The sequence below is a fragment of the Brienomyrus brachyistius genome, chromosome 5, assembly GCF_023856365.1.
Source record: "Brienomyrus brachyistius isolate T26 chromosome 5, BBRACH_0.4, whole genome shotgun sequence".
In the NCBI taxonomy this organism is placed as follows: Eukaryota; Metazoa; Chordata; class Actinopteri; order Osteoglossiformes; family Mormyridae; genus Brienomyrus; species Brienomyrus brachyistius.
Window position 1 is genome coordinate 31,400,096 of NC_064537.1, and position 10,696 is coordinate 31,410,791.

A 10,696-nucleotide genomic window follows, 5' to 3' on the forward strand; every position below is an offset into this window, starting at 1 on the left:
ACATGACAGTACACAATAATACACAATAACGACAACAAGAAGAATGACACAGTGTAAGTAATACAGGTATACAGTGGTGCGAATTTGCATTTTATCAGCGTTTATGATGTTAAGTGGGGGTTAAGAGGTCTGACAGCCTGGAGAGACAAACTCACAGGGCTGGGTGGGGGTGGATGGAATGCTCTGGAACATTTTTCCAGATGGCAGGTGCATGGGGTCATATGTGATGGAGTACAATACTATAGAGATACTCTAAAATATAGTAACAATTAGTGTTTATTATTATCCGATTATAAATTACAATGCATGCAGCTGACAGTGGCTCTGTGAGTTAGGACTTCGTGCCTGTAATCAGAAGGTCGCAGGTTCAAACCCAGCCTCAGCCTGTGGGTCCTTGAGCAAGGCCCTTAACCCCCAGCTCCCTGGGCGCCGCTATGGGTGGCAGCCCTTTGCAGACAACTTACTCAATGAAAAAGAGCAAGTTGTGGGAGGCGTAAAGACAATTTCCCTACGGGGATCAATAAAGTATCAATTATTATTATTAGATCATTTTTTAGCAATTTAAAATAAAATTGCATGTATCATGTTTTTGTATTATTTTGTTGTTGCTGTATCGTTGGTATTTTATCTTAGATACAGCCATTAGATTTAAGAATGTAATGCCACATCATTCACCCTTGTCGTTCACTAATCTCCAAACAGAATTGTTTTTTCCTTTCGATGCTCAGTAGAGAAACTGAACGCCTGCGGCATCCCTGCCTGTCAACACTCGCCTCTTCTTCTAAAGATTACAGTAGATGTGTTTGCTGTGTTTGTATTCTGGTGAGGCTGTACTCACAAAGCATTTCATGATTTCATGATAAAATTGCATTCTCCTGACATAGTATGTAGATTTACCTTCACGTGAGTAAAATTGCATAGAAGAATTTAGGCGGGTGGGGGCGGTGGGGTATATAACTAAAGGGGATGCATTCCATGACAGCTTGGAGCTCTGAATGTGCTACTATGTGGTATTTCATGTAACAGCACTGTAAGGTCAGGGACAGTTTGCTGTGTTTGGCCTGAACAGTAGTTTACTTGCATGTTTAATGATCAAAACTGGCAAAGCTGCACTGCTCACTGCTCATGTTCTGACCAATATATATCTGTTGTTGTAAATAACATTGCAGTCCAATGGAAAAGTATGTGGATTTGCTAAAGCCGTGGCAGCATTTTCACTGCATGTTGACCTCCATTAGGGTCGGTAATATGAACAACTAAGCTAGGAATGTATGCATTTATGGTTTACCATGTAGTCTGGAGTTTTGTTAATTTTGCGGCGAGGGTTTTGAGAATGTAGTGCAATTTTACAGCAACTGTACTTAAGTAATTTAGCAATGTAAGAGGCAAGTGGTTACAGGAATTTAAAACCACATGTAAAATAGCTACAGGAAAAAAGAGAACATGAAATAAATAGCTTGCCGGAGCAAAGGCTTTGCAATAACCATGTTACAATTCATCGATCTAATTTTGAACAGATGTGGGGGGAAATATCTTCCTGGAATTACTGCTTTAAATCAACCTTTTTATTGTATCATATTTCCCATCCACATGCATGGCAGCCTAGCTGCAGTGACGCTAGTGAGATGGGATGGGGGACCTGCGGTGGCACCTGCCCATTTACTCTCCTTTCACCTCCACTCTGCAGCTTGCCTTCATCTTGACTGGTTGGTGCTCATTCTAACCCATGAGATTTACATGCAACGTCGGCTAATAAACCTGAGCCTCACAGGTAGACTGTGACACTTGACACCCATGAATCCATCTGCTTTCCAACCACTTATGCTGGACAGGATCATGAGGGCTCAGATCTTGGGAGACTAATCAGGTGGGGTACCAGTCCATCTCTGGGCGCACACACATACATGCAAACCAGGTAGTCTAATAGCACGACATGGGGTCTCGAAAGAAAATCAGAGACATGCAAACTTCACGAAATTCAATGGGGCAGCATTCAAGCCCCCAAACGCTGGAGCTGTGAAGCTACAGCTCTACACCGAAAGCCACCGGCATTATGATTTCATCAAAGCAAATTTCCCAGCTATACAGAATTATGTTTGTTTAATATCTTTACAAATTATGAAACAGCACCCCCTGCTGGCAACAACGTCACCTAGTTAGAGATGAGCTGGCTGGCCTGTTATAAGGTAAAAGATATTTATATTCAGCTCCTTCTTTGGCCACAGTCCAACCTAAACTATATTCTAGCTGAAATCATTATTTCAACACTTTTGTAAATAATTCAGAGCCGGCTTAGTCAAAATCAGAAACTGATTGTCACTGTTATTTTTCCATACATCCATTATCTTTAAACACATGAGCAATGGAGAGATGCAGTGAACCTCTCTATTATACAAATCAAGATAAATTGCACCCTGGGAGTGATGTCTGTACAAATGAAGGCACGAAACAAACCATATAGATATATATCGACATATATATATCAATAGATGTATTATGGTATTTACAGATGAGCATGAATAAGAGAAGAAAGTGCAGCCAAACAGCTCCAGTTGTCCACGCACCATGATGCCATATGCCGTGTTAATGTAGAATACTTTTCTAGATTTTGAGTTTTATTGCAGCTATTTTTTATCCGGCTTATACTGGTCCGGGTTGTTTTGCGGAGGGTGCAGTGCTGGATCCAATCCCAGGCAGCATAAGAAACAAGGCTGGGGTGCCCCCACAATGGGTGGCTTTTCAATACAGTTACAGTAAGAGCACATAATCTTATCCAGTTAAAAAATTGTGATATATTACCTGCGATGGATTGGTGCCCCATCCTGGGTTGTTCCTGCTTTGCGCCCATAGCCTCCTGACTAGGCTCCAGACCCCCCCATGACCCTGGAGAGGATAAGCAGTTTCAGAAAATGGATGGATAGATAATTAATTACTTTAGTTATTCATTTCTGTCTTTAATGCTTAACGCATATATACATGACTATTAATGTGCAGTGAAATGTTATGAAGAAGAACAGTGAACATAAAATGTGGTCGAGTCCTTGTGAATTCAGTGCTCTAGATGTGGGTCCAGGCAGAACAGTTTTATTAGCTGTGACACTGTCACGCAGGAGGATGGTTTTTACTTTTTGTGGCTCTACAATATGTACAAAATATATTGTAGAATATGGAGATTATTTTAGTAGGAAAATTCTCTTTTTGCTTCGCCTCATCTTGCTCTCCATGAGACACACATGCAGGTGTGAGTAAGCTTGGGGGGGGCAGCTGAATGGGGAGCTGGGGGCCTCAGGTCTTACTCAAGGGCCCATGGACATGTGACTGTCCTGCCAAGACCAGGCTTGAACCAGCGACCTTCAGAACACAAGCACAGAGGCTTCACCTGCCAAGCCAGTAACTACCATAGGCACAGATGTCAGGGTGCTGTGTAGCTCAGTGGGCGAAGTCTCGCTGCCAAAGAGTGGGAAGACCCTGGTTTGAGCCCGAGCCTTGGCAGAATGGTCACCTGTATGTGGGCCCTTGAACAAGGCCCCCCAGCTCCAGTGGCACTGCACTCTGGCTGACAGTGTACAGTGACCACCCCCCACCCTGAATGTAATCCTCATTACTTTGTGTGTCTCATGGAGAGCATGGTTTGGTAAGCAAACAGACAATTTCCCCAAAGGGATTAATTTTACTATTCTATATTTTTCAAAGTGGTTTTATATTTTTCAGTCAGAGATATATCATATTTCTTACTGGTGTCTTCAGTTTGGCTAGACCTGGTAGTGTCAGTTAATGCTGATCTGGTTTTTTTTTTTTTGCATTACAAAAAGCTCAAAATAATACTTTCCCGGGTGACATACCCAAATAGTTATGGCAATGGAGTAAAAAGTTACATTTTACTGCATCACAATTGGACAGTTTGACAGTCACTTAAGGGACGATGCCAGAATGTTGCGACCTAATTGTTGTCAGCGTGCTGAGCCTGTCTCACAGGAAAACCTGCCTGAGACAATGGCAGGAACCAGCAGGATAAAATAATGCATCATTCTGGCAGGAAAAGGTCCTGAGCCGATTAGGAATAGTGCTATGAAATGATATTAGGTGTTTTATTCAAAACCAGAACATTCAAACTGAAGATTATCAGGCTTGAAATAAGTTGTAGTAACTGTCAGTATGGATAATGGTAAAATAAATAGGTGAAAGGGATTAATTGTCATTGTTGACACACTACAGCACACAACAATTAAATGTATCCTCTGCATTTAACCCATGTGACATAGCAAGGGGAAGTTCAGCATCCAGGGAGCAGTGCTTGGGGACGGTACCTTGCTGGTTAGGGATTCGAACCAGCAACCTTTCAATCACACTTCCCTAACCAAAAGGCCACCACTGCCACCGATAGATAGATAGATAGATAGATAGATAGATAGATAGATAGATAGATAGATAGATAGATAGATAGATCCCTTATTTACCATTGTACAAACACAGGTACATGGGAATTTATTGATATTATAGGTGGGATCCAATATAGGTGGGATCCAGATCAGCCAACTATCCAGCACCATTGTACAAGTTTTTGGGGTTAAGGGTCTTGATCAAAGGCCCCATGGTGATACTGTATAATCACTTTGCTAACCACAAGACTCAAATCAGCAATCATCTGATCATGGGGTCCAAACCCCCCAGAGCCACACACTGTCCCAAATAACCATTGGATCATTATTCAGAATCATAAGCTCTCTATCTGGTTGACATACCAGGGCATAAATTATCGTAACACTTCTAACTGGGTACGTGTGTCATCTTTGCACACTCATTTGCCACATGTTTGTTGTTGACAGATTTAATCACATTTTCATTGAGCTTCAAGATTTCTTACTTAATGTTTATAAGTGGGGGTGGCATGGTGGTGCAGTGGTTAGCACTGTCGCCTCACACTTCTGGGACCCACGTTTGAGTCTCTGCCTGGGTCACATGTGTGTGGAGTTTGCATGTTCTCCCCATGTCGTCGTGGGGTTTCCTCCGGGTACTCCGGTTTCCCCCCACAGTCCAAAAACATGCTGAGGCTAATTGGAGTTGCTAAATTGCCCATAGGTGTGTATGTATGAGTGAATGGTGTGTGAGTGTGCCCTGCGATGGGCTGGCCCCCCATCCTGGGTTGTTCCCTACTTCATGCCCATTGCTTCCGGGATAGGCTCCGGACCCCCCGCGACCCAGTAATATAAGTGGTTTGGAAAATGGATGGATGTTTATAAGTGTTTTCACCAATTTTAACTTTGATTCAAACTGAGCTTAATAACAGTTACTCAGAGACCTTGCTTTTTTTTATTGAAAGTACTTTCCAGGCCTGACGACACAAACCTTCTGCACCCTTGTGATGAGACACATCACCACAGGATGGTGCCACAATCACACTTAGCAGTTAGGCAAGCATTGATTTGATGATAGACTTTATAATTCCCACTCATGAGAACACAAATTCCCAAGTCAAAATTTAATGGATTGTTGTAGTGTTTTGTCAGATGCTTAAGATTATTTTTGGTGATAATGTCTTGGTGTCCATATATTTATCCTTTAGCTTTTTTTCTGTATTTAAAATACATTTTGAATGCGTAACGATTATTTGCATTCAGAGTCCCTGCAGCCACGACTCGACTGATGTTCTTCTGACGGCGGCAGGACCCTCTGACTGCTGCTGCCCCCCGCTGGTCACTTCTCCGTCCTGATCTGAGGGGTCCGTCTCTCAAAGCCCCGTGAGATTATTTCCATGACAGATTCACACTGTTATTCAGGGTGAACTCTGACGAATCCTCTCCCCAAGCCAGTGCCAGGAGCATATTCACCCTGACTTGTTTTTATATATATATATATATATATATATATATATATATATATATATATATATATATATATATATATATATATATATATTAATGTAAATATTGTTTAAAATTGGGTCATTTCCAGTAAAGTAGCCTTTGAAATGCATATCCAAAGAGAATATCAATGATAAATTGATGGTTAATTTTTCAAAGGAAAAGGTTCAAAGGGCACGAGTGGGATAAGTTCTTGACGTAGGTCGCATGATAGAGGAGGGGGAATGACTCCTCGGTGTCTGATGGCGAATGTGCACAGAGTCATAAGACGTCAGCTCTCAGCAATAGCATCCAGCTGACGCTTTCCCCGTTTTATGTCTTTGCATCACATGAGGCTTCATGACTTCTAGAGCATGTGTTGACCAAGTTCACACGTCACCTGAGGAAAGCAGTCTTGTTCAGGGTAACTGAAGGAGCCTCTCTGCAGCACGTAGCTGAATCCTAATGACTCCTTGCAGCTTTTCAAGGGCAGCAGGCTGGCAGCTTTATTTGCATAATAAAACAGCTTTTATCTCAATAAAAAAATCTATACAAGCCTTATATATCTATGTGTTAGCTCACTACATCTACGATACCTCAGGTTAACGTGGGATACATTTCAGAATTTTATAAGCTGCTTGTTGAAAATATCAAGATTATTTGATTGATCTATAATGACAAAACAAAATGCCTTGTTGATCTAAAATATTTATTTTGGTCCTAAAATCATTTTAAATGAATGTTCTCCTATTTACGTTTTGTTGTTTGTTCTCCGTCTTACATATTTTATGTGCATCATGTAAAAAGAATCCGAAATACGACACTGATGTTTGTTTAGTGTGTTAAAAATTAGTCATCTGGTCAAAATCTAAATAGTTATCTAAGTGAACTTCTCTTGCAGAAACAGTTTTATTAACATATGCACAAAAGCCGTTGGTCAAGCTACATCATTTCTAGATCTAGAAGCTGCTGGTAAACACTACAATGGTAATTTTCCAAAGTGTATTTACATAAAGGATATAAAGTTGCTCCAGCTGCTTCTCCAACCATAAGGCTATTTTAGATGTGCTTCGAGGAAGTTTCTGGCGATACCCGAGTATCAGATCGCTTCCCTCCAAACTCACCCACCTCTCCAAGCAGCTGTTTACGCGAAGCAATCCTGACCTTTCCCTTACTTGGGCAAGTGACAAGCAGCGAGGCAGAAGCTAACTCACTCCCTTGCTTCCAACCAGCTGATCCAGGTCCTTATGCCCTTCCTCGTCAACAACGTCAGACACCACAATGTTCTATAATGTGGAGAACGTACAAGGAAAAAATGTGGACCAGCTAATTTCATACGTTTATGACAATGCCGATATGCACTCTGTGGCCAGTTTATTAGGTACACCTGTTCTTAGCGCAATCGACCTTTTAAACAGGAAATCGTGTAGCTACAGCTGAATTCACACGACCCGCAAACGGGATCACGATGCTCCAGTGTTAGAATAGCTAAGACAGGTGATCCAAGCCAATTTAAATGTGGTGTCAGGCACGGTGGTTCTAGAAACATCCACCCTCCTGGAATTCACATGCATTACAATATGTAGAATTTATGGAAAATAACGCAATAAACCAAAAAACAACCAATCAGGGGCAGTCTTGTGGCTGAAAACTGTAATTAGATAGATCAGAGGGGGATGGCTAGATAAAGCTGACAGGAAGGCCAGAAGTGCGAAAATAACAGCCTAGTACTGCAGTGGTGTCCAGGAAGGCAACATTGAAATCAGAGGGCGTAAACCCTTGAAATGGTACTGGTGACAAATGTGATATCTAATGAAGTAGCCACTGAGTGTAAATGGACCTGAATTACAGTATGTCCTTCATCTGTTTCATTCTTTTTGTTTTAGGGTTTGTGCTGCTAACAATAACCGATCTTCCATTGAGGATGGCAGTATGGACAATGGACAATGATGTAATATACATAAAATGTAATACATGTTTAATGAAACGTACCTACGAAAAATTGTTAGCTTGCGTTAATGTGATTAAGCAAGGCTGGAAAAACAAGTGACAACTAGAATGTGGCACGGAAGGGTGACGCTAAAGAGTCATGTCATCACATCACAACATCAGAACAGAGCAATTCGAAATAATCAGGTTGCCATGTTCACGCCTTTGGTTTGGCGTTTATTAAAAGCTGGTTTTGTTACTAGGTATGAATCAGCCCTAGGTGATTCAGCAATTCTCAATAATTTATTTGCAGATGCATTTTTAGTTTTTAACTGTGCAATAGAAGTAAATAATCTAGATATTTTTTTAAGCACAAACATACTGAATCAAGGTTGTTTCAAATGCGATTGTTAAATAGAGTTTTGATGAGTACCCAAGTTGTTGAACTGCAAGAGCCTACTACCTTGTTGTACATGACCTCTGACAACAATCCCAACGACTTCACTTGGAAGAAGGTGCCAACCCAGTAATGAGGTCATATTTACTGGAGCCAAGTATTGTCATTCATACTGCCATTTTCAAATCACCCCCTTGGGTCAACAATTTGTACTGGTGCCAACCCTGCCTCCCACTGCTGCCGCCACCGTCGTCAACAACTTTGACCATTGCAATTAGTGGTGATGTTTGCAGTAGGGTAAGGAGGGACTGGGCCTCCTCATGGACTTTGACCACTACTGATTTAAGACCACAGTTCCTTGTGAATCTTTGCCAGTTTGTCTTGCATTTTTGCCAAGCTCTCATGCCTTTCGTATGACATCATACCTGGTGCAATGCATACTTTAGCCTTTCATGACTGATCTCCCTACCTTCTGACAGGCCCACTGCCTCTGGCCATTTTTGTGCTTCTGCCTCATTTGTTGGACTTCTTCTATACGATCTATGTCTGGCTCTGGATAACCCTGCATTACTTTTTATGTACCCCTGCCATTCGCTGTATTAACCATACCCTCTGCTACACTAGTGACCAATACACAATCAAAGAATGTTACGAATATCACACATCGGACCATTAAATAAGTAACTGAAGCAGTTGAACAAAGTTCTGCAATCTCTAAAAATTGGAAGTCCATCCATCCATCCATCCATCCATCCATCCATCCATCATCTTCCGCTTATCCGAGGTCGGGGGCAGTAGAGTCTCAGCAGGGAAACCCAGACTCCCAGACAGAATGAAGTGCAAAACAGTCCAAGGAGAACAAGTGACAGATACCCTGAACCCCTTCTCTTCTTGCCTGTGATCCTCCAGAGAGAGTAACAATGATCTTTAACATACACTAAATTAGCTTGATGCAGAAGAGGTGACCAAGTGGCATTGAAGATGAATCAGCAGGCAGGCCTTGTCCTGGAATTTCCAGTGCAAAAAAAAAACAGTAACTAAGAAACAGGCAGACATTAAAAATATGGGCTATACATGGAGAAAGGTGGAGAGTAAATCTCAGGACAGAGATGTCTGGAGAGCCTCTGTTCATGGCTTAGGAACCAATTAGTAATGCGCCATTACCTCACCCAGATGATCATTAGTTTCAGAAATTTCACAATGTGTATAATTATTGTATGGCACATATAATAATCTGCAGGTTTTCCTTTTAGATGATAACTAAATAAAAATAAAATAGTGCATGGGATATTTTGTTTGAGCTCATAATAACAGATCCATCTAAATCCATTGTTATCAGTCCTACCCCAAGACTGTTTATTAGGCCAGTTGCCAAAGACTATGGAAAACCTAAAAATGTAGCATAAACCGGTTTAGATCGCTCTGTCCTGCCTCCTACTCCACAGACTCGCCCAGCACCAGCAGACAGTTTTGCTACTTTCTTAATTAAAATAAGGCAGAAAAATAAATTCTTACATTAATTCCACGTTAATTGTCTCACCGTAAGGTGTGAGATTCATTATGCTGTTTTGAGTAATCCAGACAATTTTTTTATAAACAAATTCAAGGCTAGCAGGTCTGAATGAAAAGAACCTTCATTAAAATCTTAATTATTGCTGCATTATTCCATCATTTGTGGTATTTTACATATATATATATATATATATATATATATATATATATATAATAACATTTTTAAATGCATCATTCAGAATAAAATTTAATTAGAATTAGCACTGTTGCCTCACACCTCTGGGACCCGGGTTCGAGTCTCCGTCCGGGTTACTTTATATGTTCTCCCTGTGTGGTCGTGGGGTTTCCTCCGGGTACTCTGGTTTCTCCCCGCTGTCCAAAAACATGCTGAGGATAATTGGACTTGCTAAATTGCCCGTAGGAGTGCATGTGTGAGTGAATGGTGTGTGAGTGTGTCCTGCGATGGGCTGGCCCCCCATCCTGGGTTGTTCCCTGCCTCGTGCCCATTGCTTCCGGGATAGGCTCCGGACCCCCCGCAACCCAGTAGGATAAGCGGTTTGGAAAATGGATGGATGGATGGATGTGTATTATGTTCCTTGTGTTTCTGCCCTTTGCTGGGGTCCTTACCTTGTCTGTACTTAAGTTGAGTATATAGTCACATGTGTCCAGTTTATATCCTGTGTTCCCTGGATCTCTTAGTGATGAAGCCCTTAGTAGTGATGTAGCCCTTAGTTCTTGGTTGAGTGTTAATAACCATGATAATAACGCATACCTGTCCCTTGTCAAGACCTCATTTCTTATCCATATACATCCCTGTCTGTTCTCTATCCCATTGTCAGCTGTTCTATGCGTTGAATGTGTTTGCAGTTAGATGGTCCCTGTGAAAACCCTGCTTTGAATCTTTGCATGTGCTTTCCATTTTCTCATGTTTGCTTTAAGTCTTTGGTAGTTCGATGTTTGCCTGCCTGTCTTTGCCATCGTGGTCCCTTTGGATTCTTGTTTGTGTGAATCTAGTGTG